The sequence below is a fragment of the Ranitomeya variabilis genome, chromosome 3, assembly GCF_051348905.1.
Source record: "Ranitomeya variabilis isolate aRanVar5 chromosome 3, aRanVar5.hap1, whole genome shotgun sequence".
Classification (NCBI taxonomy): domain Eukaryota; kingdom Metazoa; phylum Chordata; class Amphibia; order Anura; family Dendrobatidae; genus Ranitomeya; species Ranitomeya variabilis.
The window spans coordinates 136430533-136455363 of NC_135234.1; the positions used below are offsets into that span (position 1 = coordinate 136430533).

General features: G+C 44.9%; 1 protein-coding gene across 1 annotated transcript in view; it reads left to right on the forward strand.

Moving 5' to 3' along the window:
* The window catches only part of LOC143815467 (acetylserotonin O-methyltransferase-like), a 191037-nt gene that overhangs the window by 36959 nt on the left and 129247 nt on the right, over nucleotides 1-24831 (forward strand). The gene's annotated exons all lie outside the window — the stretch shown is intronic.

Here is a 24831-nt window from a genome sequence, read left to right on the forward strand (position 1 = left end):
CATTTGTTATAAAAAGACATTTAACATCTATCCAAAGTATGATTTCTGGAAGATCCATCCCTGAGAGCCCCACCAATCTCTAGAACTGGAGTCTTGATCCTCCATTACTATTCACTGCTGTTGGAAGTGAATCAAACTGCCTGTTTGTGCATGGTCACTATCACTCCATTCAGTGTCTATGGCACTTACAGAGGGAACGAAGTAGTGAACAGTGCTCAGCCATCTGTTATCCCCATAGGCATTAATACGACAGCTGCGGTCATGAGTGACCATACCACTACATCTAATCTGTGGTGGTAAGGAGAATCAGGACACCCAATCTTGTGATCGGTAGAGTTCCGGCAGCACCATTCACAACAATCAGACATTTATCATCCTACCTATAGATTTACATGAAATGAAATTGGAAGCACAAAAAAAGGTACACTATAGCCCTATGACAGTCTATGGGTGCCATATTAAAGTGACTCTGGTTTTCTATAAAAATTTTACTTCAAATGCTAAATTTAAAGTTAAAGTTAAAATGCCCTAAGCCCTCGTTTTCATCTTTCTGTTGCGATTTCTCAAATTCCATGTCCCCTCTAGTCTGACACTCCATCCTGCTCTCTGATGGACTGGTGCTGATGACCAGAGGTCCTCAGAGCTGATACATGTTTCTTGACTTGCTGTCAGTGATAATAAAGTCAGCTTATTCTTTGACTCAAGAGACTAATAAATAATATATACTATATACATAGAATTTATTTGTGTCAGTGATCATGGGTCCCATCTCGGATCACAATGAACTGACTGGCTGCACGTCTTGTGACTCCGAGGGTGACAGCTTCATATATTTCAATGAGGCTGTGATGTTCCGGGTCAGGAGACTTATGGCCAGTCAGTGCATTCTGATCTGAGATCAGACCAATGATCACAGACAACTGAAAGAGCCCTTACTGTGCAGGTTCTGTAGAATGTTTTCTTTTAATTTGTAGGGTTATGTCTTTACGACATGTTCCCGGAAGGAGTCAATCAATTTTCTATAATCTTAGCCGGGCATAGTTGCTGCTCATATAGGGATGTCACTTTATGAGGTGAAAACTCTGGACCACTTCCATGGATCCTGCTGATTCTGAGATAGTCGTTTCATGATATATTGTACTTCATGATAGTGGTAACATTTCTTCAATATGACTTGTGTTTATTTGTGTGAAAAAAAACCCAGAAATTTAGTGAATATTTATCACTCCTAGAATACTTCTGTCATCATTGGGCAGAAAAGTATTTACAGTGAATATTTAGAAAGGTTTGCAATTTTCAAAGTTTGAATTCTTATACCCTTAAATCAGAGAGCTATGTCACATAAAATAATTAATATATAACATTTCCCACATGTCTACTTTACATCAGCACAATTTTTGAAACTATTTTTTTTTCTTAGAAAGTTATAAGGGTTAAATGATGACCAGCATTTTTCAAATTTTTCCAGCAAAATTTGCAAAAATCATTTTTTTAGGGACCACATCACATTTATCATTGTGACTTTGAGAGGTGACTATGAGGGGGGTCTATATGACAAGTGAACCTATTTTGGAAACTAGACCCCCAAATAAATTTATATAGATGTGTGGTGAGCACTTTGAACTTTCAAGTGCTTAACAGAAAAATTATAACGTTGAGATGTGAAAATAAAATAATCACATTTTTTCCACAAAAAAGTTATTGTAGAACCCCCCAACTTATTTTAATAAGGATAACAGGAGAAAATGAACCTCAAAATTTGTTGTGCAATTTCTCCTGAGTACACTGGTACACCATATGTGGGAGAAAGCTACTGTTTTGGCGCGTGTCGGGGCTCGGAATGGAAGGAGTGACATTTTGGAATACAGACTTTGATGGAACGGTCTGTGGGCGTCATGTCGCATTTGCAGAACCCCTCATGCGCCTAAACAGTGGAAATGCCCCACAAATGACCTCATTTTTTTAATTATCTACTGTTTTCTGGTATGTGAATGTTATAATGTATTGGCATATGTAAATAGTGTAGAGTGCATCAGGTTGGCATATGCTAGTAGTGTAGTGTACGTCAGGTTGGCATTTGTGAGTTGTGTAGAGTTCATCAGGTTGGCATTCTGGAGTTGTGTAAGTGTAAAATGAATTTTGAGGGTCCATGAATGTGTGGTACAGTCTGAAGCATTCTTTCATACACATACCAGGTTTGTCCTGGTAGGTGTCATACTGATAAGTGGTGTCCTTGGGTATCCCCCTTCTGTAACACACTTGTCACTTCTTTTGAAACTTTTCCATTTTTTTATGCTTTGGGGAACCTCCCACGGGAAATGTTGGCCTGGAACGATACAAACACCTTCCGCTCTGGAAGTACTGGGGTCTGCTCCTTCCTGACATCCAAAGATTAGGGCCTTGATCACTACCTCCTGTTACTGTAGGTACGACGTACCCTTCTGTTCTGCACATCGTGATAGAATAAAAGCGTTGTAAATTTCCATCTGTATGATGTGCACGGCCAGTTTCTTGCACCACACTGTGGTCTTTCTCATGGCACTGTATGGCTGGAGGACTTTATCAGCGAGGTCAACACCCCCCATGTTCTTATTGTACCCCAGTAGACAGTCTGGATTGCAGTCCTGTATAGAGGTACCTCGTACATGTATGGTGGTTAAGAAAAAGACATCCCTCTTGTCCTTGTACTTAACCACCAGCATGTTGTCACTACATTGGGCTCTGCTCTTACCCTTTCCGAGCAGCTGCCCAATTATTGATATAGGGAAGCCTCTCTGATTCTTGCGGAAAGTAATGCAGGCTGCATTAGCTCGCGCAGAGAGGGACATGTACAGTGGGATGATGGTATAAAAGTTATCTACATAGAGGTGATAAACTTGATCCAGCAGTGGGTGCACCAAATCCCACATAGTTTTCCTACTCACTCCCAAGACAGGGGGGAATTCAGGGGGTTAAATCAGGGAGTCCTTCTGTTCATAAACTCTAAACTTGTAGGTGTACCCTGAGGTACTCTCACACAATTTGTACAGCTTACTTCTGTACCTAGCCCTTTTACTGGGCAGGTATCACCGGAATTTCTGCCTCCCTTTGAAATGTATTGGGGAATGTACAACTCAGCAAACTTGTTGGTGAAGTACTCAATGACAAGCCAGAGTTTAAAAAGATGGTCAAAGTTGGGGTCACCTTGGGGAGGACATTGTACATTATCATTATAGTGCAAGATTTTTTGGATGGCCTCAAAATGTTTACAAGTCATGGCCATTCGTAACACTGTAGTGTTATATAAAACATCAGCACTCCAATATTGCTAAAATTCTGGCTTCTTCAGCAGCCCCATGTGAAGGACCAAGCCCCATAACATCATAATTTCTACTGTGTCTGCAGGAGTCCAGCTACAAAATGATTACTGACTGTTTTGTGACAAAAATTGCCGGATGGACAAATTTGTTTGGTTCACAATGAGGGTTACAAAATCCTCAGAGAAAAATACTTTGAAAAAGTCTATTTCTGTGAGGCCAGTGGTTTGAAATTTGATTCCTGATTGCGCCACAAAATCAGGAATCAGTGGCTCATAATCTTCTGGGGGTGAGGTCCATATAGGGTCAAAAACATTGGGTGGTGGTCCAGTTTCCTGTCTGAGGTGTCTGCGTGGTGGTTCGGTATCACTGGAGGAAGACGATGACGATGCAAAGGAAAAATAAAGGAAGTTAGGATCCCCTCCCTCACTGCCAGTGTCCAAGGCAAGGAAAGCATATGCCTCCTCTGCTGAATATCGGGTTTGGGACGAGCGGGACTTTTTTTTTTTTACATCGTTGATGTTTGTGTGAATACAAAATTTTATTTGTGTGTGTGATTGTTTGGTGTAAACTTTTATCTTTTTTATAAATAAAAAAGCAGCAATTGGAGCTCGGTCACTGATGTACGTAGGACAGAAGCACGAATGTGGTGCATAAACGGTATTAATAAAAAATAGACATTGTGAGGGGTTGACTCACTCAACGGCTTCACAAGGTAGACACAGGAACAGTTCTGGTAGTAGTTCACCTGCTGGTTTATTACATACAGCATAAAACTTAGCAGGGTTCAGCAAAATAAACAGAGCCTTTCTGGCATAAAAGTAAAACAAAGATAAAGTCCATCAGAGTCCATTTACTGCAGGCTTCACTGCATGTAATGCACACAGCGTCCTTAGCTCCTATGGGAGCCATGTGGGAGTTCCACCTCTCCCCAATACAGCCACCCACTGATGCTCATGGCCAGGTATTTAACACACATGTGATGGTCCTTGAGCTCACACAGGTCCTGTCAGGACTCTGCATGTGTAGATACCGTGGATTTCCGCCCACCCGCTCTTTGAAGGTCCACTAAAACCAGCCCATTACATAGGTTCCTATTAACCCTCTCATTACTTAGCGTGCTGGAGGCAAAAAACACTCTGGTTTTACATCACTGACTGCAGTGTGCGCAGTGATACGTATCTCCCTTCACATACTATGCCAGTGATTCTGTCACATATTCCCCCCTCTGCCCAAAGCCAGTGGTTTTGGCACCTTCAGATACTAAACAGGGAATTCGGGAGAGAGCATCCGCACTGCCATGTAACTTCTCTGACCTTCGTGAAATGCGAAGTCTTGAAGGGCTAGGAACCACCTAGTCACCCTGCTAGTCACCCTGACGTTCTTACCCGTCTTCTTTCTCAACCATCTCAGAGGGGCATGGTCAGACACTTACTTAAACCTACGACCTAGCAGATAGTTCTTCAGTGTGTCTACGGCCCACTTTATGGCTAAGCACTCTTTCTCCACTATTGCGTAGTTCTTTTCACAAGATGAGAGTTTCCGGCTCAGGTATAGGATGGGATGCTCTTCTCCATTGATTTCCTGTGATAGCACGGCTCCCAACCCAATCTCTGAAGCATGAATTTGGGGTCACATGACCTTGACCTCACACATGTCCTGCCAGGACTCTGCATGTGGAGATACGATGGACTTCCGCCCACCCACTCTATGAAGGTCCACTAAAACCAGCCCATTACACAGGTTCCTATTAACCTTCTCAGCACTTAGAGTGCTAGAGGCAAAAATACTCTCTGGTTTTACATCACTGTTCATAGTATGTGCAGTGACACGTGTCTCCCTTCACATGCTTTGCTAGTGACTGTTACAACAGGAAAAAGTATATACAGTATATAGTACAGCGGCGCTAGTACAGCAAAAAGGTCTCCTATTGCTTCAAATCTAGACATTAACTGCAATTTTGTCAATAGCATAAATCATTTTCTAGTAATAGATTTGCGCAGAATAAGACCTAGAGGAAAATAGTGTGTATCCACAGTAATTTTGGTAATAATTATGTGCTAGATGAGACCTAGAAGAAAAACATGTGTTTACTGGTGGTAATACTTGAGACTGTCAGCATGGAAAAAACAATAAACCAATAAACAGATTGCACTATGCCCATAAGATAATTGCACTTAGCCCAACTTGGTTCTTGCACCTAGCTCAGCTGTGGATGAAATATACATTTAAACAGTTAAACAGCCAGCAATGGTTAATAGCCATCTGAAAGAATTTGTTAGGGGGCCTGCAATAAAAACCCTGCAATCAAAATAGTTCAGTGGAACAATAGGACAATGATATCAGTGATGTATGAACGTCTTATAAAAAGTCCATAGGCTATTAATAGAGTCTTACAGAAAAAGTTCGTACTCCTTTATGCTGTGGGACCCTCGAGGTCCTTGATGAAAATCCTATAAAGTCGCTACTAGAACATGCATGTGATTGCTGTAGTTGAACATGCAGAAGATGCCCAGGCCGGTGGCAGCGCTTCTACTAAGAAGGTGATGCGGCGCAGGGAAAAAACCTTTCATATTTCCTTCTTTTTTTTTTAAAGAAATATGAAAGTTTTTTCCCTGCCGTAAATGCACTGTGCAATGTGTAGACAAACACAAACCCGAAAAAAATTTGTAATCGCTAAAAATGGAAAAAAACTATACAATTTAGCATTTCATTACGTGCACTAAAGAGGGGATCATATATGTCATAAAATGTACCTTCAATAAATTACGGTATATGTGGGTCGCACCAAACGCCCACTTAAGGTTAGATTAAGTGAGCATATGCGCAATATAAAACAAAAGTTTCTTGGTCACCCACTGTCCAAACATTTTGTTGAATATCACAACAGCGATACACACTCTATGGAAATCACAGGATTTGAAAAAGTGCCAACACCATGGAGAAAAGGTAACTACATCGCATTAATGTCCCTTGTGGAAAGCAAGTGGATTTTCACTTTAGACATTCTCATCCCTAAAGGACTAAACAGTGAGATTGAACTATTTGGTTTTCTTTAAAAACAGCTGATCATGATTATCCCTATAAAAGGACCCTTAATGCACCTAGAACCATCTCTGATGAAGGAAAGCGTTCTTTCTGAAACACGTAGGAATTGATTGGTCCTTTCTGCTACCCGTACTGTCGACAATCAGCAAAAACGGGGCAGTCCCACATGATCTTCTACGTCATGCCAGGTCCTGTCCCGACCATCGCTTATCGTGAGGAGGCAGTGACCATCATCGGCATTCGGGAACCACCGCCGGATACTTTTGCCGCCTGCACCGATGAGAAGGAAGACGCAGCACTGTCGCCACATGAGATCCACGCAAGGTAGCAGCGGCACGCACACAGCAGATTTCCGACCCAGCTAATCTGTCTATAGCGCTCCGCATCACCTTCTTAGTAGAAGCGCTGCCACCAGCCGGGGCATCTTCTACATGTTCAACTACAGCAATCACATGCATGTTCTAGTAGCGCCTTTATAGGATTTTCATCAAGGACCTCGAGGGTCCCGCAGCATAAAGGAGTGGGAACTTTTTCTGTAAGACTCTGTTAATAGCCTATGGACTTTCATACATCGCTGATATCATTGTCCTATTGCTCCACTGAACTATTTTGATTGCAGGTTTTTTATTGCAGGCCCCCTAACAAATTCTTCCAGATGGCTATTAACCATTGCCGGCTGTTTAACTGTTTAAATGTATTTTTCATCCACAGCTGAGCAAGGTGCAAGAACCAAGTTGGGCTAAGTGCAATTATCTTATAGGCATAGTGCAATCTGTTTATTGGTTTATTGTTTTTTTCCATGCTGACAGTCTCAAGTATTACCCCCAGTAAACACATGTTTTTCTTCTAGGTCTCATCTAGCACATATTTAGTACCAAAATTACTGTGGATACACACTATTTTCATCTAGGTCTTATTCTGCGCAAATCTATTAGTAGGAAAAAAAGTCCTTGCCAAAAATGAGCGCTGGCGCTAATCAGTGGTGTACGTTTTATTAGCGGCTCGGCGGCTGCAGGACCCACACATGGAGTGGTGCAAAAGGGAGGGAAGAAAAAATAGTAAGGAAAAAAAAGTAGTGGAAAACAGCAAGCATGTATGCGAATCAGCGATTTGAGTCCCTGATCAATGCTCAGCGGCTGCTGAATGCATGCCCGGACAATAAAAGTCATTGCCAAATTAAGCGTTGGTGCTAATAAATCGTGAATGTCTGATAAGCGTATCCGGGGCTGCATAACGCACACACTGACTTATTCAACGTGGGGATAAGAAATAGTGAAAACAAAAAAGTTGTGTAAAACAGTGGATGCTGGATGCAAACATGGAGGTGGTGCAACGGGGAGGGGGAGAGAAAAATGGACAGGGACAAAAAAAGGCTGGGAAACAGCGAGCATGGAAGCTGATCAGAAAAAAAACTGCCAAAAATGAATCGATCAAGTACTGATCAGCGATCAAGTACTAACCAGCGCTTGGCAGCAGAGGGGGGCTTTATGGTGGGTGAGGGGGAAAAAGGATGGGTGGAAGAAGGGAGAGGGTGATTGGGGTGGATGAGGAGAGATCAGGCGAGGATCAGGGATCAGGAACTCTTTTTACTTCTTTCTTCAGCAGGAACGGCGATGATCAGGCAGCAGCAGTAGGATCTGTGAAGTCACAGGCTTCTGTGGTGCAACAGGGCCCAGGACAGTGCACAGACAGAGTGACCGCCGTGTACAAATCCGAAATTAGATTGAGGAAGTAAAAAGCAGTCACATGCAGGTCACAGCACGTCTGTGTGCTCTGATTGTCATCGTCGATGACACCAATCAGAGCTGGCCCTGGTGATCCTGGCATTGCCAGGTGGCACCACTCCTCGGGACGGTGACACCATGTGCCCACCTCCAAGATGGTACTGGAATTTTAATGGTAGAACCGTGACCGCAGTGACAGTGCCGCATTAAAGATGAGATGCATCCATACATACCCAGGTCAATCAGTACCAGGTCACAGGGACGTATGGATACTGTCGCAAGGTTACCGTGACATTGTGGAGCCAGAAGACCACAGCGCTTCTCCTTCATTTTAAATGTCTTTATTTCTTCTGGCAGAACCGGTGGTTAATTGGCCATGTTGGAAATTCCTGTGTTCACAGTTGAGCTCGGTTAGCCACTCCTTTCTCCTTTATAATCTGGGCTCTGCTACCAATTCTTGTCAGAGCAAGCATTTGCTGCATGGCTAACGGAGGGAGAGGAGTAGAGCTGAGCAAATATTTCAATGTTTGGTTCAGATTACAATTGTTGAATTTGCAATATTCCTCGAATATTCGCAGATCATAACCAAACATCATTCAATGTCAATGGGAGGCAAAAGGAAATGCATGCACAACACCTTATAACGGCAACAAATGCTGCCAAAACACATCAAATGAGGGACAAACACCAGGAACATTGCCTTAAAGGGGTTGTCCACTACTTTCAATTAACCCCCCAATGTATCCCCCCGGGGCCCCTGATGAATTGTGTGATTACCTTCCGTTGCCGTTTTCGCCTGTGAGCGGCGCTATTCCGGCGGCTGAGTCCGGGTCACATGACCCCCAGGCTGCAGCCGCCGCTTATTTCCGCCGACGTCACGTCAATTTCCAGACTTTGGAAATTGACGTGACGTCAGCAGCAGGCGTGAGCCAGCCTCACAGTCAGCAGTCACTCATCAAGAGTGACTGGGCTGTGGGCGGGGCTGGTGGCTGCCTGTGGGGCTGTGCTGGGGGCGGGCGGGGCTGTGCTGGGGGGCGGGGCTAGGCAGGGAATCCACGATGTGATGTGCGGGGCTCTGCGTGCCGGTGCCGGTATGTGCGGGCGGCGCCGGCCATCACATGCCGGCACGCAGAGCCACAGCCCGTACATACCGGCGCTGCCCGCACATACCGGCATGCAGAGCCCCGGCCCCGCTGCCTGCGGGCTGTGCTGGGGGCGGGCGGGGCTGTGCATGTGCTGGGGGCGGGGCTAGGCAGGGAATCCTTGATGTGATGTGCGTGGCTCTGCGTGCCGGCGCCGGTATGTGCTGGGGTCTGCTGCGGGGGTGGTCTTTGGGGTGTGTGTGTGTGTATGTGTGTCTCTGTGCAGGCATCGTCCGATGGGACTACAAGTCCCATCGGGCTCTGCCTGCTACAGTGACAGTGAGTGACACATTAGCCAATGATGGGACAGTAGTAGTCCCATCATCCGGCTAATGTGTTGAATGTAAAAAAAAACAAAACACATATACAGTACATACACACATACAGAACATGCGCCATGCGATGACATGCAGCATGCGACAACATGCGCCATGCGACGACATGCAGCATGCGACAACATGCGCCATGCGACAACATGCGCCATGCGACGACATGCAGCATGCGACAACATGCGCCATGCGACGACATGCGGCATGCGACAACATGCGCCATGCGACAACATGCAGCATGCGACATGCACCATGCGACGACATGCACCATGCGACGACATGCACCATGCGACGACATGCAGCATGCGACGACATGCAGCATGCGACGGCATGCGACAACATGCGCCGACATGCAGCATGCGACGGCATGCGCCATGCACCATGCGACGACATGCACCATGCGACGACATGCAGCATGCGACAACATGCGCCATGCGACGACATGCCACATGTGACGACATGCGACAACATGCGCCATGCGACAACATGCGCCATGCGACAACATGCAGCATGCGACAACATGCAACATGCGACATGCAGCATGCAACAACATGTGCCATGCGACGACATGCAGCATGCGACGACATTCGCCATGCGACGACATGCAGCATGCGACGACAAGCAGCATGCGACAACATGTGCCATGCGACAACATGCGCCATGCGACAACATGCAGCATGCGACGACATGCAGCATGCGACATGCAGCATGCGACGACATGCAGCATGTGACGACATGCGCCATGCGACGACATGCAGCATGCGACGACATGCGCCATGCAGCATGCGACAACATGTGACATCATGCGACATGCCACATACAGTACATACATACATACAACATACATACAGACATACAGTACATGTAACATAGAGTACATACTCACCATCACTTGTCACTTTGATCCCCGAAGCCATTGTCATCTGTAAAAAATATTAAAATAATAAACAAACAATATACTCCCTGATCCGCAGAAATCCAATTAAAACGAGTGTCCCTCGACGATCTCCCGTGGAGAGCAGCAGCATCAGATGATGCAACCACTCTCCAGGGGCTCCAGGAACACAATGAGGGGAGGAAGGTATCCTTCCACAATGTATTCCCCACAATGTATTCCTACGCCCCTGTGAGAAAATAGTCCCTAGTCTCACTTTATGGCATTGCTGTATGAGAAAGTTCCCACGCAGCTTTTTGCCATAAAGTGAGACCAGTGAACTTTAGTAACCTCAGTGATGCACTGCAGGAGCCATTGTCTCCTGTCAGTGTGTCACTGAGGGTCCTATAGAGCAGTGACATCACCCGATGTCACTGTTCTATAGGGGAGGTCATCGTGGGACACTCGTTATTAATTGGACTACGGCGGACAGGTAGTATACGGTTTATTATTTTACATTTTTTTCAGGCGCTGAAGTATGGTAAGTATGGTTAAATGAAGAATATTAAAATACTTTTTCCTAATGTGTGTGTGTTTTATTAACCCTTTTCTTACTATCGGATTAATAACGGATAGGCGTCTTATTGACCCGGCTTAATGTCACCTTACAATAGCAAGGTGACATTAACCCCTTATTACCCCATATCCCACCGCTACACGGGAGTGGGAAGAGAGGGGCTAAGTGCCGGAATTGGCGCATCTTACAGATGTGCCATTTCTGGGGCGGCTGCGGACTGGTATTTGCAGCCGGGGGGGACCAATATCCATGGCCCCTCTCTAGGCTATGAATATCAGCCTGCAGCTGTCTGCGTAGCCTTTCTGGCTATAAAATATGGGGGGACCCCACGTCATTTTTTTGGGGGGTCCCCCTAGTTTAATAGCCAGTAAAGGCTACGCAAACAGCTGCGGGCTGATATTCATAGCAGGCTACAAATATTGGCCCCTGGCCGTCGTCTTTCCCCCTCTGGCGCAGAAAAACGCCGTTCTTTTCCATTTTTTTATTAAATTAAACGCTCATTAAGGCCTGTTTCACACTTGCGTCGGTACGGGTCCATCGCTATGCGTCGGGCCTACATACTGACGCACGTTGTGAAATTTGTGCACGTTGTGGGCAGCGGATGCAGTTTTTCAACGCATCCGCTGTCCATTCTGAAGTCCGGGGAGGAGGGGGTGGAGTTTTGGCCGCGCATGCGTAGTAGAAAATGGCAGACGCGAGGGACGTGCCAACGGTCCGCCAAAACACGCATCCGTTGCACGATGGACGTGACGTGTGGCCATCCGTCGCGATCCCTCACTAATACAAGTCTATGGGTAAAAAACGCATCCTGCGAGCACATTTGCAGGATCCGTTTTTTTTCCCAAAAAGACGGATTGCTAAAAACGCAAGTGTGAAAGTAGCCTTAGGCTGCTTTCACACTAGCATCGGTAAGGGGCCGTCGCGCTGCGTCGCTAATAAAAGTCTATGGAGAAAAAACGCATCCTGCAGACAACTTTGCAGGACGAGTTTTTTCTCCACAACGACGCATTGGGATGTGCAGTGCACGACGCTAGTGTGAAAGAGGCCTTAGAAACATCGGCCTTTCTATTATATATCTATGGATATATCTATCTATAGATATATTTATAGATAGATATATCTATAGAAACATAGATGTATCTATCCATATATTTGGCTGCTTTCACACATCAGGTTTTTGCCGTGAGGCACAATCCGGCGAGTTTTGAAAAAAACGGATCCATTTTTTTTCCGCCGGATCCGTTTTTTTCTCATAGAGTTGTATTAGCGCCGGATTGCGCCTGATGGCCACACGTTTCATCCGTTTTTTACCGGATCCGTCAAAAAAGCTGTTTCCGCCAGATGGACAACACATACAGAGGAACGTTTTTTCTGTCCGGCGAAAAAACGCACAACGACGGATCCGGCAAAAAAACGTATGAAACTGAGCTGTGAAATGATGAATCCGGCCTTGGAATCCGTTTTTTCATGCATGTTTCCATTCAAATCATGCACATTTTCCATTTATTTACTTATTTCCAAAAACGGCATTAAAACCGCGCATAAACCGCACCAAAAAAACATCAAAACTGCACCAAAAACTGCATCAAAACTGCACCAAAAACTGCATCAAAACCTGGTGCAGTTTTGGTGCAGTTTGCAGTTTTTGGTGCGGTTTTGATGCAGTTTTTGGTGCGGTTTTGATGCAGTTCTTGGTGCGGTTTTGATGCAGTTCTTGATGTGGTTTTGGTGTGGTTTTGATGGAGTTTTTGGTGCGGTTTTGATGCAGTTTTTGGTGCAGTGTTGATGCAATTATGGTGCGGTTTTGATGCGTATTTTTCAGTTTTGATGCGTTTTTTATGCAGTTTTTTGCACGGTTTTGATGCATTTTTTAATTCGCTTTTGTTGCGGTTTTGGCGTGGTTTTTAGGCGTTTTGGTGCGTTTTTGAAAGGTAAAGATGTATTATTGAACAAAAAAAAAAAAAGATTTGTGATGTCATTATTGTCCAACCTCCTCTTTTACATTTGTCCAACCCACACTCCATTAAACACACAGATAGACAGATAGATGAAATGGATAGACAGATCTACATATAGATAGATCTATAGATGCATACATCTATCTATTCATATATCTATCTGTAGATGTGTCTGGATAGATATATCTATTGATAGATGTAAGGATAGCGTAGGGTGCGTGTCCACTGTCCGGATTACATCCGAATAAGCTGCAGATTGGATGCTGCGTACTTGTAGTCCCATCGGATGATGCCTGCACACACACCCCAAAAGACCCCCCGCACAGCCCCGCACACACACGAACAGCCCACAGACCCCGCACACACCTGAACAGTCCCGCACAGCGCCGCACACATCCGAACAGCCCGCAGACCCCATCCGCACACACATACATGCACACCGTCACCGCCCACACACTTCCATCCTCCCGAGCTGCTGCGTTTCTCGGACCCACATCCGCAGCAAAACTGCAGATCTTTTTTACATCTGCGGTTTTGCTGTGGATGTGCCCAAGTCAATGAAAGTCTAAGGCCTTGTTCACACGATCCTTTTTTCGCTGCGGATTTTTCAGGTCCTGATTTGTGAAAACCGCAGTGCAAAACCTGCGGTGGTTTTCACTGCGGTTTTCAGTCCTTTTTCTACTGCGGATTCCACTGCGGGTTTCCAGCTGCATTTTCCTATTGGTGCAGGTGGAAACCCGCTGTGGAATCCGCAGAAAGAATTGACATGGTACTTCTTTTTTTCCGCAGAAAATCAGCGCGGATTTTCCAGCGGAAAAAAGGAACGTGGGAACAGCGGTTTTTTTTTTCCATAGGGTAACATTGTACTGTACCCTGCATGGAAAAAGGATGCGGATCCGCAGCGAAAAACGCATCGTGTGAACATAGCCTAAAGGTGCAGAAACACTGCAGTTCCGCACAAAAGAAGTGACATGCTGCGAGAAAAAAAAGCTGCGTTTTGGTGCGGCTTTTCCACAGCATGTGCACAACAAGTCTGCGGCTCCCATAGACTTACATTGGTTGTGCATTACATTGCGGATTTGATGCAATTCAGTGCGGCAAAAAACCCTGCGGATCTGCAATCAGAACCGCAACGTGTGCACACAGCCTTAGCATTTAGGGAACCTAGCAAAAAAGCCAAGCAAAAAACTAGTGTGGGATTGCATTTTTTTTGCCATTTCATTGCACTTTGAATTTTTTTCACATTTTCTGTTACACGACATGGTAAAACCAATGGTGTCGTTCAAAAGTAGAACTTGTCCCGCAAAAGATAAGCCCTCACATGGCCATATTGATGGAAAAATTATGGCTCTGGATAGAAGGGGAGCGATAAACGAATACAAAAAAGCTCCAGGGGTGAAGGGGTTTAGAAACATGGATATGGACATATCTATGGAAATAGACATCTATCTATCTATCCATCCATCTATCTGTGTGTAATGGAGTGTGGGTTGGACACATGTAAAAGAGGAGGTTGGACAGAAATGACATCACAAATCTTTTTGAAGATAGAGGAGGGAGGGGTTTGGGTGTGTTTTGGAGTGGCTGTGGTAGGTTCCTGCTTAGTAGCAGTGCAATGCATCATGGAACTTGTAGTATTAGAGCACAATAACTCAGGAGAAAGGAAGTTGTCGATTAACCCCATGAGAGCTGAATCCAGCTCTGAAGATGTGCTGCTACAGCATGATAAAAGGTAATATTGCTAAAATAAACACAGTGGATGTTTTCAGTGGCACATAATAGCAAGATTTATGAAAAAAAAAAAAAAAGGTTATAGTAGTGGACAACTTCTTTAATTCACCCACAGTACAAATTGTAGCATGGCACTGCAGTAGTTAGCCAGGCATGAGGTATCAGGGTCTGGGACAGCATTTACAGCTTTCAATTGAACGTCACAGTAAGACGAGGTGGGTGAGGGATTGGTGTTGGTGTTTGCTGGGAGCCCTGAAACCACATGCAACACCTCTACCTGTTTCATGCTGAGCCACACTCAGGTGGCACAAATATCAGTTTCGTAGACTACAATTGTCAGAAAAATTTAAGGATAGTGACACCAAACATGGAGTGTTCACATTTAAAGAAATGAGGGCCTTACACCACAGAAGTGGCATCAATTTCACCACAATATAGACAGTATAATAGGGACTGACAGGTCTTCCACTACACCCAATCCAGCAGATGGACACCCAACCAGGAGTGTTCACATTTCCAAAAATTATTGGCACACACAACCAAAGTATCATCAATTTCACCACAGTAGAAATAGTATAATAGGGACCGAGAGGTCTTCCACTATGCCTAATTCAGCAGATGGACACCAAACCTGGATTTTTCATCTTTTAAAAAATGAGAGTCTGACTCCATAGAAGTGGAAAAACTGTCACAAGAATAGAAATGGTATAATTGGGACTGACATATCTTCCACTATAACTAACCCAGCAGTTGTAGACCAACCATGACTGTTCACATTTCCACAAATGTGTGTTAACATCAGCAAGAGCCACAGCAGGCACAGAAGCCACACTAAAGATCAGTTACGTGACAATAATGCATCACACTAAAAAAATGCAATATCACCTAGTCTGTACAGTCTGCGATTGGGGTACATAAGTCTTTGGAGATCCATGACTTGTTCATCTTGATCTAAGTTAGGTGGTCTACACTTTCAGGGGACAGCCGGCTGCGCTTATCCATCAGGACACTACCAGCATCGCTGAAGACACGTCCTGAGAGAACGCTGTCTGCCGGGCACTATAAAACCTCCAAAGCATGTGAGGCGAGCTCAGGCCACTCATCCATTTTGGAAGGCTAAAATTTGAAAGGGACACAGCTATAGTAGGAATTAAAACTTAACCTTTATTTTAAAGGGATTTAAAATGTCAAAAAAACACAAAAAGACAAAAACACCTCAAACAAGTACCAATTGATACAGCCTGTATGGTAGTGTGTCAACTAATGGCACTATTAGATTATGATTGGAACTTTGGTTCTACTTGTAACGTACACTGTCCCAAACATATGGGATACCTGTAATCAGTACGTGCAGAAATGAATCAGGTAATCTTATTATATAGATATCAACAAGTATCAAAAAAAGTATCAAACATTCAATACTTAAACAGGCGGGATGAAAAGCAAGATACAGTGAAAATCATAAGAATTAAAACAGGAATGATCTCACCAATTGCCACAGACCAGGTAAATGATGCCCATGATTCACTGAAGCGGAGCGTTCCATATGTCAGCGATATCGGGAGACAATACCCTGTCAGTCCCTATTGGGCTATCAATAAACCTGCGTCCCAGACTCCCGCCCTTACAAGGGCAGTCCACAGCTACCCCTGAGCAAAGTCATGCCCTGCACTCTCCCTATTGAAGTGTCCCGACGCGTTTCTTTGCAGGCCTCATCATCAGGGGACTTGCCTGCTTGGGAGATTAAAGTGCACGAGTGCTATGAGAAGGACAAAAGAACCTGCCACCCTCCTTGCTGTATTAGAGAGAGTGGGAGGAGTCATGAGGTCCACATTATATAGTGAAATGGCGGACATGATTAGCCAATCGGATATTCAGACCCCAAACATGTGATCAAAAGATATGGGTCCCTGCTATGTGCGGCGATATTAATGAAAAAAACCATTAATCAGAAGAGAAACCAAAGGCAAAACTACCCATAGGTCACTGCAGTCAAAGTTACCTGTCAGGGAACCGCAGGAAAATCACCGCACTGGTGCCGATGAGATGATCCGTACATGCGCTCTCTGTTAGTGGCGGAAGTTATCGTAACCAGGATACCAGGACGCCAAGTCGCGTCAGGACCCGACAACTTCCGGTTTCCACAGGAGTGATTGTTGCTAAGACGCTCAAGCGCTATAATATGCAGAGCGCTCAGGCGTCACAAAAAAGCCGATGGAGCGCCCGAACCTCGCCGATCCATCGGCGAAAAGAGGACGCTGTAGCGTCATATAATGAACGCAGCAATGCAATATATAAGAAGCAATATTTATAAGGACACTCAGGCCCTGAATCCCAACAAACTATCAAAAACATTACACCGTAAAGCTCATACAGTACAGATGGCTATTTCTGGTTATGGAAAAATTGGTATTGTTAAGATATCATATGTTAGAGCCCAGAGAAATACAATTGTCACAAGATTAGTGGTATGTTATGGCGCATACAGCGCCTTATTACATTAATGCGTTACCACCAAAACTATGCGATGCTACAATTAATAAAAATGTTATCGCCTCTAGTATCAAGACATGAAGAGAGCCACTTTATGTCTGAGAGTCTCACATCAGGCCACCAAATATGAATAATGATAACAAGTAATATAAATACAATTGAAAATAAGAGGTGACAAGAGGGATTTAAAAAGGCTTCATAATCATGTAAACTGATATTAGGACTATAGATAAGGGAGGGAAAAAGGGAGGGTATTAGCAGAAACAGGTCTACAGAAAACATCCATAATTGATTTGGTCATTAAGACCATGCGGTGAAATGGTGTTCAGATAAAAAATCCATTTCGCCTCTTTTTTTAGGAGCAACTGATCCCAGTTGCCTCCTCGAATGGGCATGGTCACCTTTTCTATGCCCATAAACTGCAGATGATTGACTTGTCCATTATGTAACTGGTTCACGTGTCGGGACACAGGTGTATCCCTATTGTGTAGCACGTCGCCCACATGTTCCCCAATTCTCTTTTTGAATTCCCTGATGGTTTTACCTATATATTCCATGCCGCAAGAACAAGAGACCCTATAAATGACCCCTTTCGTGCTGCAGTTAATAAACTGCTTGATGGCATACTCCTTACCGGTCACATTGCTTACAAAGAACTTGTCAACATGGACATACTGGCACACTGAACAATGTCCACACCTATGACACCCCACAACATTGCTTCTAAGCCACGTGTCCCTGGCCGGATTGGAAAAATGACTATGGACAATCCTGTCCTGCAGGGATCTAGACTTTTTATATGTGATGGTAGGGACATCCCCCAGATGATCCGAGATTTCAGGATCCATCTGGAGAATCGACCAATGTCTTTTGAGAATGTCCCTGACTCGATTGGCCCCGTTGTCATAGGTGGTAATGAACCGTACAGAGGAATCATCCTGTTTCTTCGAGACGGGGTTCAACAGTTCACTGCGGTTCCTCCCCTGGGGGTTTTTTAGATCAGGCCTACCCCCTCAGAAGTCGACTAGCTCAAGGGAGAAAATAATAAGTAGATTCCCTCCTAGCTCTATCGTAGGGAAGGACATCTCCTCTACACAGTCTGGATCTAACATACAAATAATCAATCTGTCTGATCAGTATATTGATAACTGGGAAATGGCGGTCCTGAGCAAAGGACTCTCATTTGTTCCCAGTACTGACTTTGATTTGTTCCGGGCGGTAAAAGACCTTAATTTGTTTCTGCGTAAGCTGAGATGGAAAAATTTTTTTAATAAACAGGACTCGCGTTTATGTGATGACCTAGGCATTCCAGTGGATATGTTACCTGATGTGAGATTACTAAACAGTATTGGGGATATTGAACCCAATTCCCAAGGTATGGGACCCTTCACACAGTTGAAAGCAAAAAGCACCAAAATGCCACCTAACACGGGTGACCTCTCAGCTATTGATATTTTCTCGAATCTTGTCACTGCAGAATTAAGGGAGCTATCTCAAAGCCATATACAGTGTAATTTTAACTGCTCTAAACAAGAAATGGAAGCTGTCAAACGATTAGAAAAGAATACCAGTATTGTAGTAAAGCCCTCTGATAAAGGGGGCAATATCGTAATACTTGGTGTTAAGGAATATCGTGACATGTGCCAATCTATACTGGCAGATAGAACTACATATGAGATTCTTCCACATAATCCCACAAATGAATACTGCGCTGAATTACGAATAATCTTACAGGAGGGCTTGAATGACGGGATCATTAATAAGACTGAGTTCGATTTCATCTTACCTAAATGTCCAGTAACTGCGACATTTTACAGTCTGCCCAAGATACATAAGGGCCTACACCCTTTGAAGGGTAGGCCCATTGTATCAGGGGTCGATAGTCTTTGCCAAAATGCAGGTATCTATCTTGATCGGGTTTTATCACCTTTTGTGTTGGCACTACAATCGTTCGTCAAAGATACTCCTGATCTTTTACGACGAATAGAGGGCCTCACCATTGATTTGGAATCTTCCTTGGCAAGTATCGATGTGGAGGCCCTGTATTCCTCCATCCCCCATAATAGAGGCCTAGAGGCAGTACGGTACTTTCTTAGTACTAGAGGCCAGCAGTTCCACCAACATAACTGCTTTGTGTTAAAACTTCTCCGGTTCTGCCTTACCCACAACTATTTTGTTTTTGATGGCAAGACCTACCACCAGCTGAGGGGGACGGCCATGGGCAGCCCTTGTGCCCCGGCCTATGCCAACCTCTTCCTCGGCTGGTGGGAGGAGACCCTGGTGTTGGGTGGTAAATATGAGGAAAATGATTCGTCTCTGTATCTTGTGTCCGAATTATGGGCAAGATACATTGACGACATTCTGATCGTTTGGCGGGGCACAGAGGAGGAATTTATTACTTTTGTACATTCATTGAATCACAATGACATTGGTCTCTCCTTTACTTCCGTTTTTGAAACCCGCTCTTTACCTTTTTTGGACATTCTGATTACAAAGGGGGAAAGTGGAGAATTGCTCACCTCCACATTTAGAAAACCGACAGCCACTAATTCGCTACTCCATTGGGAAAGTCATCACCCTGCACACCTAAAACGAGGTATCCCGAAAGGGCAATACCTCCGTATCCGGAGAAACTGCACAAAAAATTGTACCTTTGAGATGCAGTCCCGTGATTTGAGAGAGCGTTTTTTGGCTAGAGGTTACCCACAGGGGGTTCTCAATAAAGCATACCAGGAGGCAAAGGGGAGGAACCGCAGTGAACTGTTGAACCCCGTCTCGAAGAAACAGGATGATTCCTCTGTACGGTTCATTACCACCTATGACAACGGGGCCAATCGAGTCAGGGACATTCTCAAAAGACATTGGTCGATTCTCCAGATGGATCCTGAAATCTCGGATCATCTGGGGGATGTCCCTACCATCACATATAAAAAGTCTAGATCCCTGCAGGACAGGATTGTCCATAGTCATTTTTCCAATCCGGCCAGGGACACGTGGCTTAGAAGCAATGTTGTGGGGTGTCATAGGTGTGGACATTGTTCAGTGTGCCAGTATGTCCATGTTGACAAGTTCTTTGTAAGCAATGTGACCGGTAAAGAGTATGCCATCAAGCAGTTTATTAACTGCAGCACGAAAGGGGTCATTTATAGGGTCTCTTGTTCTTGCGGCATGGAATATATAGGTAAAACCATCAGGGAATTCAAAAAGAGAATTGGGGAACATGTGGGCGACGTGCTACACAATAGGGATACACCTGTGTCCCGACACGTGAACCAGTTACATAATGGACAAGTCAATCATCTGCAGTTTATGGGCATAGAAAAGGTGACCATGCCCATTCGAGGAGGCAACTGGGATCAGTTGCTCCTAAAAAAAGAGGCGAAATGGATTTTTTATCTGAACACCATTTCACCGCATGGTCTTAATGACCAAATCAATTATGGATGTTTTCTGTAGACCTGTTTCTGCTAATACCCTCCCTTTTTCCCTCCCTTATCTATAGTCCTAATATCAGTTTACATGATTATGAAGCCTTTTTAAATCCCTCTTGTCACCTCTTATTTTCAATTGTATTTATATTACTTGTTATCATTATTCATATTTGGTGGCCTGATGTGAGACTCTCAGACATAAAGTGGCTCTCTTCATGTCTTGATACTAGAGGCGATAACATTTTTATTAATTGTAGCATCGCATAGTTTTGGTGGTAACGCATTAATGTAATAAGGCGCTGTATGCGCCATAACATACCACTAATCTTGTGACAATTGTATTTTCTCTGGGCTCTAACATATGATATCTTAACAATACCAATTTTTCCATAACCAGAAATAGCCATCTGTACTGTATGAGCTTTACGGTGTAATGTTTTTGATAGTTTGTTGGGATTCAGGGCCTGAGTGTCCTTATAAATATTGCTTCTTATATATTGCATTGCTGCGTTCATTATATGACGCTACAGCGTCCTCTTTTCGCCGATGGATCGGCGAGGTTCGGGCGCTCCATCGGCTTTTTTGTGACGCCTGAGCGCTCTGCATATTATAGCGCTTGAGCGTCTTAGCAACAATCACTCCTGTGGAAACCGGAAGTTGTCGGGTCCTGACGCGACTTGGCGTCCTGGTATCCTGGTTACGATAACTTCCGCCACTAACAGAGAGCGCATGTACGGATCATCTCATCGGCACCAGTGCGGTGATTTTCCTGCGGTTCCCTGACAGGTAACTTTGACTGCAGTGACCTATGGGTAGTTTTGCCTTTGGTTTCTCTTCTGATTAATGGTTTTTTTCATTAATATCACCGCACATAGCAAGGACCCATATCTTTTGATCACATGTTTGGGGTCTGAATATCCGATTGGCTAATCATGTCCGCCATTTCACTATATAATGTGGACCTCATGACTCCTCCCACTCTCTCTAATACAGCAAGGAGGGTGGCAGGTTCTTTTGTCCTTCTCATAGCACTCGTGCACTTTAATCTCCCAAGCAGGCAAGTCCCCTGATGATGAGGCCTGCAAAGAAACGCGTCGGGACACTTCAATAGGGAGAGTGCAGGGCATGACTTTGCTCAGGGGTAGCTGTGGACTGCCCTTGTAAGGGCGGGAGTCTGGGACGCAGGTTTATTGATAGCCCAATAGGGACTGACAGGGTATTGTCTCCCGATATCGCTGACATATGGAACGCTCCGCTTCAGTGAATCATGGGCATCATTTACCTGGTCTGTGGCAATTGGTGAGATCATTCCTGTTTTAATTCTTATGATTTTCACTGTATCTTGTTTTTCATCCCGCCTGTTTAAGTATTGAATGTTTGATGCTTTTTTTGATACTTGTTGATATCTATATAATAAGATTACCTGATTCATTTCTGCACGTACTGATTACAGGTATCCCATATGTTTGGGACAGTGTACGTTACAAGTAGAACCAAAGTTCCAATCATAATCTAATAGTGCCATTAGTTGACACACTACCATACAGGCTGTATCAATTGGTACTTGTTTGAGGTGTTTTTGTCTTTTTGTGTTTTTTTGACATTTTAAATCCCTTTAAAATAAAGGTTAAGTTTTAATTCCTACTATAGCTGTGTTCCTATTATACTGGTGGGATCTTGTTGGAATATTCCAAATAGTTATTTAGTACTGCTTTTTTCGCGTAAAATTTGAAAGGGTCCAAACCCTCCCTGATGGTATTGATATTTAGTTCTAGATACTCCTGCACCATCCTCTCCATTCGTTCACTAAGTGTAAGACTTGGACTCTGTTGTGCTGGTGCACAAGATGGTCTAAAAAAGTGTCAAAGAACTCACAGAAATTGCTTCATCTACTCTACACTGCTGCTGCTGCTAATGTTTTGCCATTGACGAATTGATGTTCTGGTGGTTGGAAGTCTAGAGCTGCGATGCGAACTGTGTGCTTCACTGCTGTCTTGGGGAAAAGCTCTCTTAAGGTTGTGTAAAAGCGTGTTTCGATACTCCAGCATTCGCAAGTCCCTTTCCAGGGCAGGAAGCATCTGGCAAAATTTGGTTTTATAATGTGGATGTAGCAGAGTGGCAACCCGGTAGTCAGCAATATTTCTAATCCTAACTATACGGGGATCATGTTGCAGATAGTGCAGCAAGAAGGCACTCATATGTCGGGCTCTACCATGAGGTCCAAGCTCATACTGTGTTGGTGGCTGGGTAACAATGACGCTTGGTTCCTCCATCCCCTCCCACCAATCATGAACAACAGAGAGGGGGGACTATCCTCTTCATCTGACAGTTGCTCGCTTATCACCACTTCATTCTCCATTTGTTCCTCGGATCTTGCACCTTCAATAGCAGTTTATCTGTTATCACCAGCCCTCCTCAATCACAGTAATGTAATTCACCCTCCCTTGGACATGAGCCATGCCAGGCATGTGTGTGAGCTTGCCTCATCGTAGGGCCGCCACCAAGTTTGCACCGTTATCGGACGCGGCCATCCCTGGATGCAGGTTCAGCGGAGACAGCCAATGATCAAACTCAGCCTGAAAAGCTGTCCACAACTCTTCAGCTGTATGATTGCAGTCTCCAAGGCATATCAATTTTAATACTGCCTGATTGTGGTGAGCCCTGGCTGCTCAGTACGGAGGTGGTGGCGATTCACTCTGCACTGTTGGAACGCGTGTCTCATTAAGGCAGAGGTTGATGTCACAGGTGGAGGCCCTAGAGGAGATACAGGAGGAGGCAGAAGCAGTGGAGGAAGTATTAAATATAGAGATTTGTCCTGCAATCTTTGGGGATTCCAAGACTTGTGGAGCAGCGCCTTCCCCACAGCCACCAGAGTCACCCAGTGCCCAGTCAGTGAGATGTAACCGCATTGGCCATGCTTACTCGTCCAATTGTCTGTGTGAAATGCACCCTAACAGACATAGATTTAGTCAAGGAACAGGTGATGTTGTCTGCGACATGCTGGTGTAGTGCAGGCACAGCTTTTTTAGAAAAGTAATGGCAACTGGGCAATTGGTACTGGGGGACTGCGATGGCCATCAGCTTTCAGAAACCGTCTGTATCTACCAGGCAGAAAGGCAGCATTTCTGTGGTCAACAGATTGGAGATGGTGGAGTTCAAACTCTTAGCTTTGTCATGCGTAAGAGGAAACAATCTTTTATGTGACCACAAATGCGGAACTGTATGCTGGCTGCAGTGCTGAGAGAGGGTGGAGTACGATGAACCGGACAAACTGCTGGACCGTGACGGAGGTGCAGGTGGAGGAGTTACGGTGGATTGAGAAAGTTAAACAAGGCTCACCAACGCAAAAAGGACTTCAAAAATCCTCCAAAAAATTTTTTCAAAAAAGTCACGGAGAAAGAAGCAGAGTTGTTTACCTACTCAGGCCTCCAGAACAAATGCACTCGCAGGGTGCAGCTGACCCAATTAAAGGGCCAATTAAAAGAGCCACCTTGTCAGAATGCAGCATTACTGCTGCACAAGGTGGCTCTTTTAGTTCTGGGTGCTGTAACTAGAGAAATAATCCGTTTTTTAATTTGTCAGAAATACCTGGTCTTCAGTCAAGGAGGCCGGCGTTTCCCCCCTGCTTCAGACAGCACACAGCTGTCACTCACATCTTCTTGGCGCCGGGCGCCGCCTCCTCCTCACCGCTGTTTTGAAAATAGCCGGCGCCTGCGCTCTTTTCCCCTGCCTGGTGCAGGCGCAGTGAGTGCTGCCCATCTTTCCTCATATGCAGTCCAGCTGACTGCGCCTGCACGGCCGCCCTGCTTGTGATTTCCAGCCCCGCAGTGACTTATGATTTATTCACATTGCGGGGCGGGGCGCCGGTGTGTATCAGCTGAAACCCTCATTCTCTCCTTGGAGGCCCGGATGGCATCCTGTGTGCGGTCCCAGATGTCACGTGCCTCCACCGCCCAGTCTGCCACCCTAGAATCGGTGGATGACACGGGCATGGGCACAGGGACACGCGAATGCTGGCCGTAATTAAGGAGAAAAGGAGTCTGACCAGTGGAATCAGGTACGGCGTTGTTCAAGGCAAATTCCGCCCAAGGTAGCAAAGATGCCCAGTCATCCTGCCTAGCGGAGACAAAATGTCGCAAGTATGTCACCAGAGTCTGGTTAGTTCTCTCTACCAACCCATTCGTCTCGGGATGATATGCAGAGGAGAGATTCAGCTCTATGCTGAGTA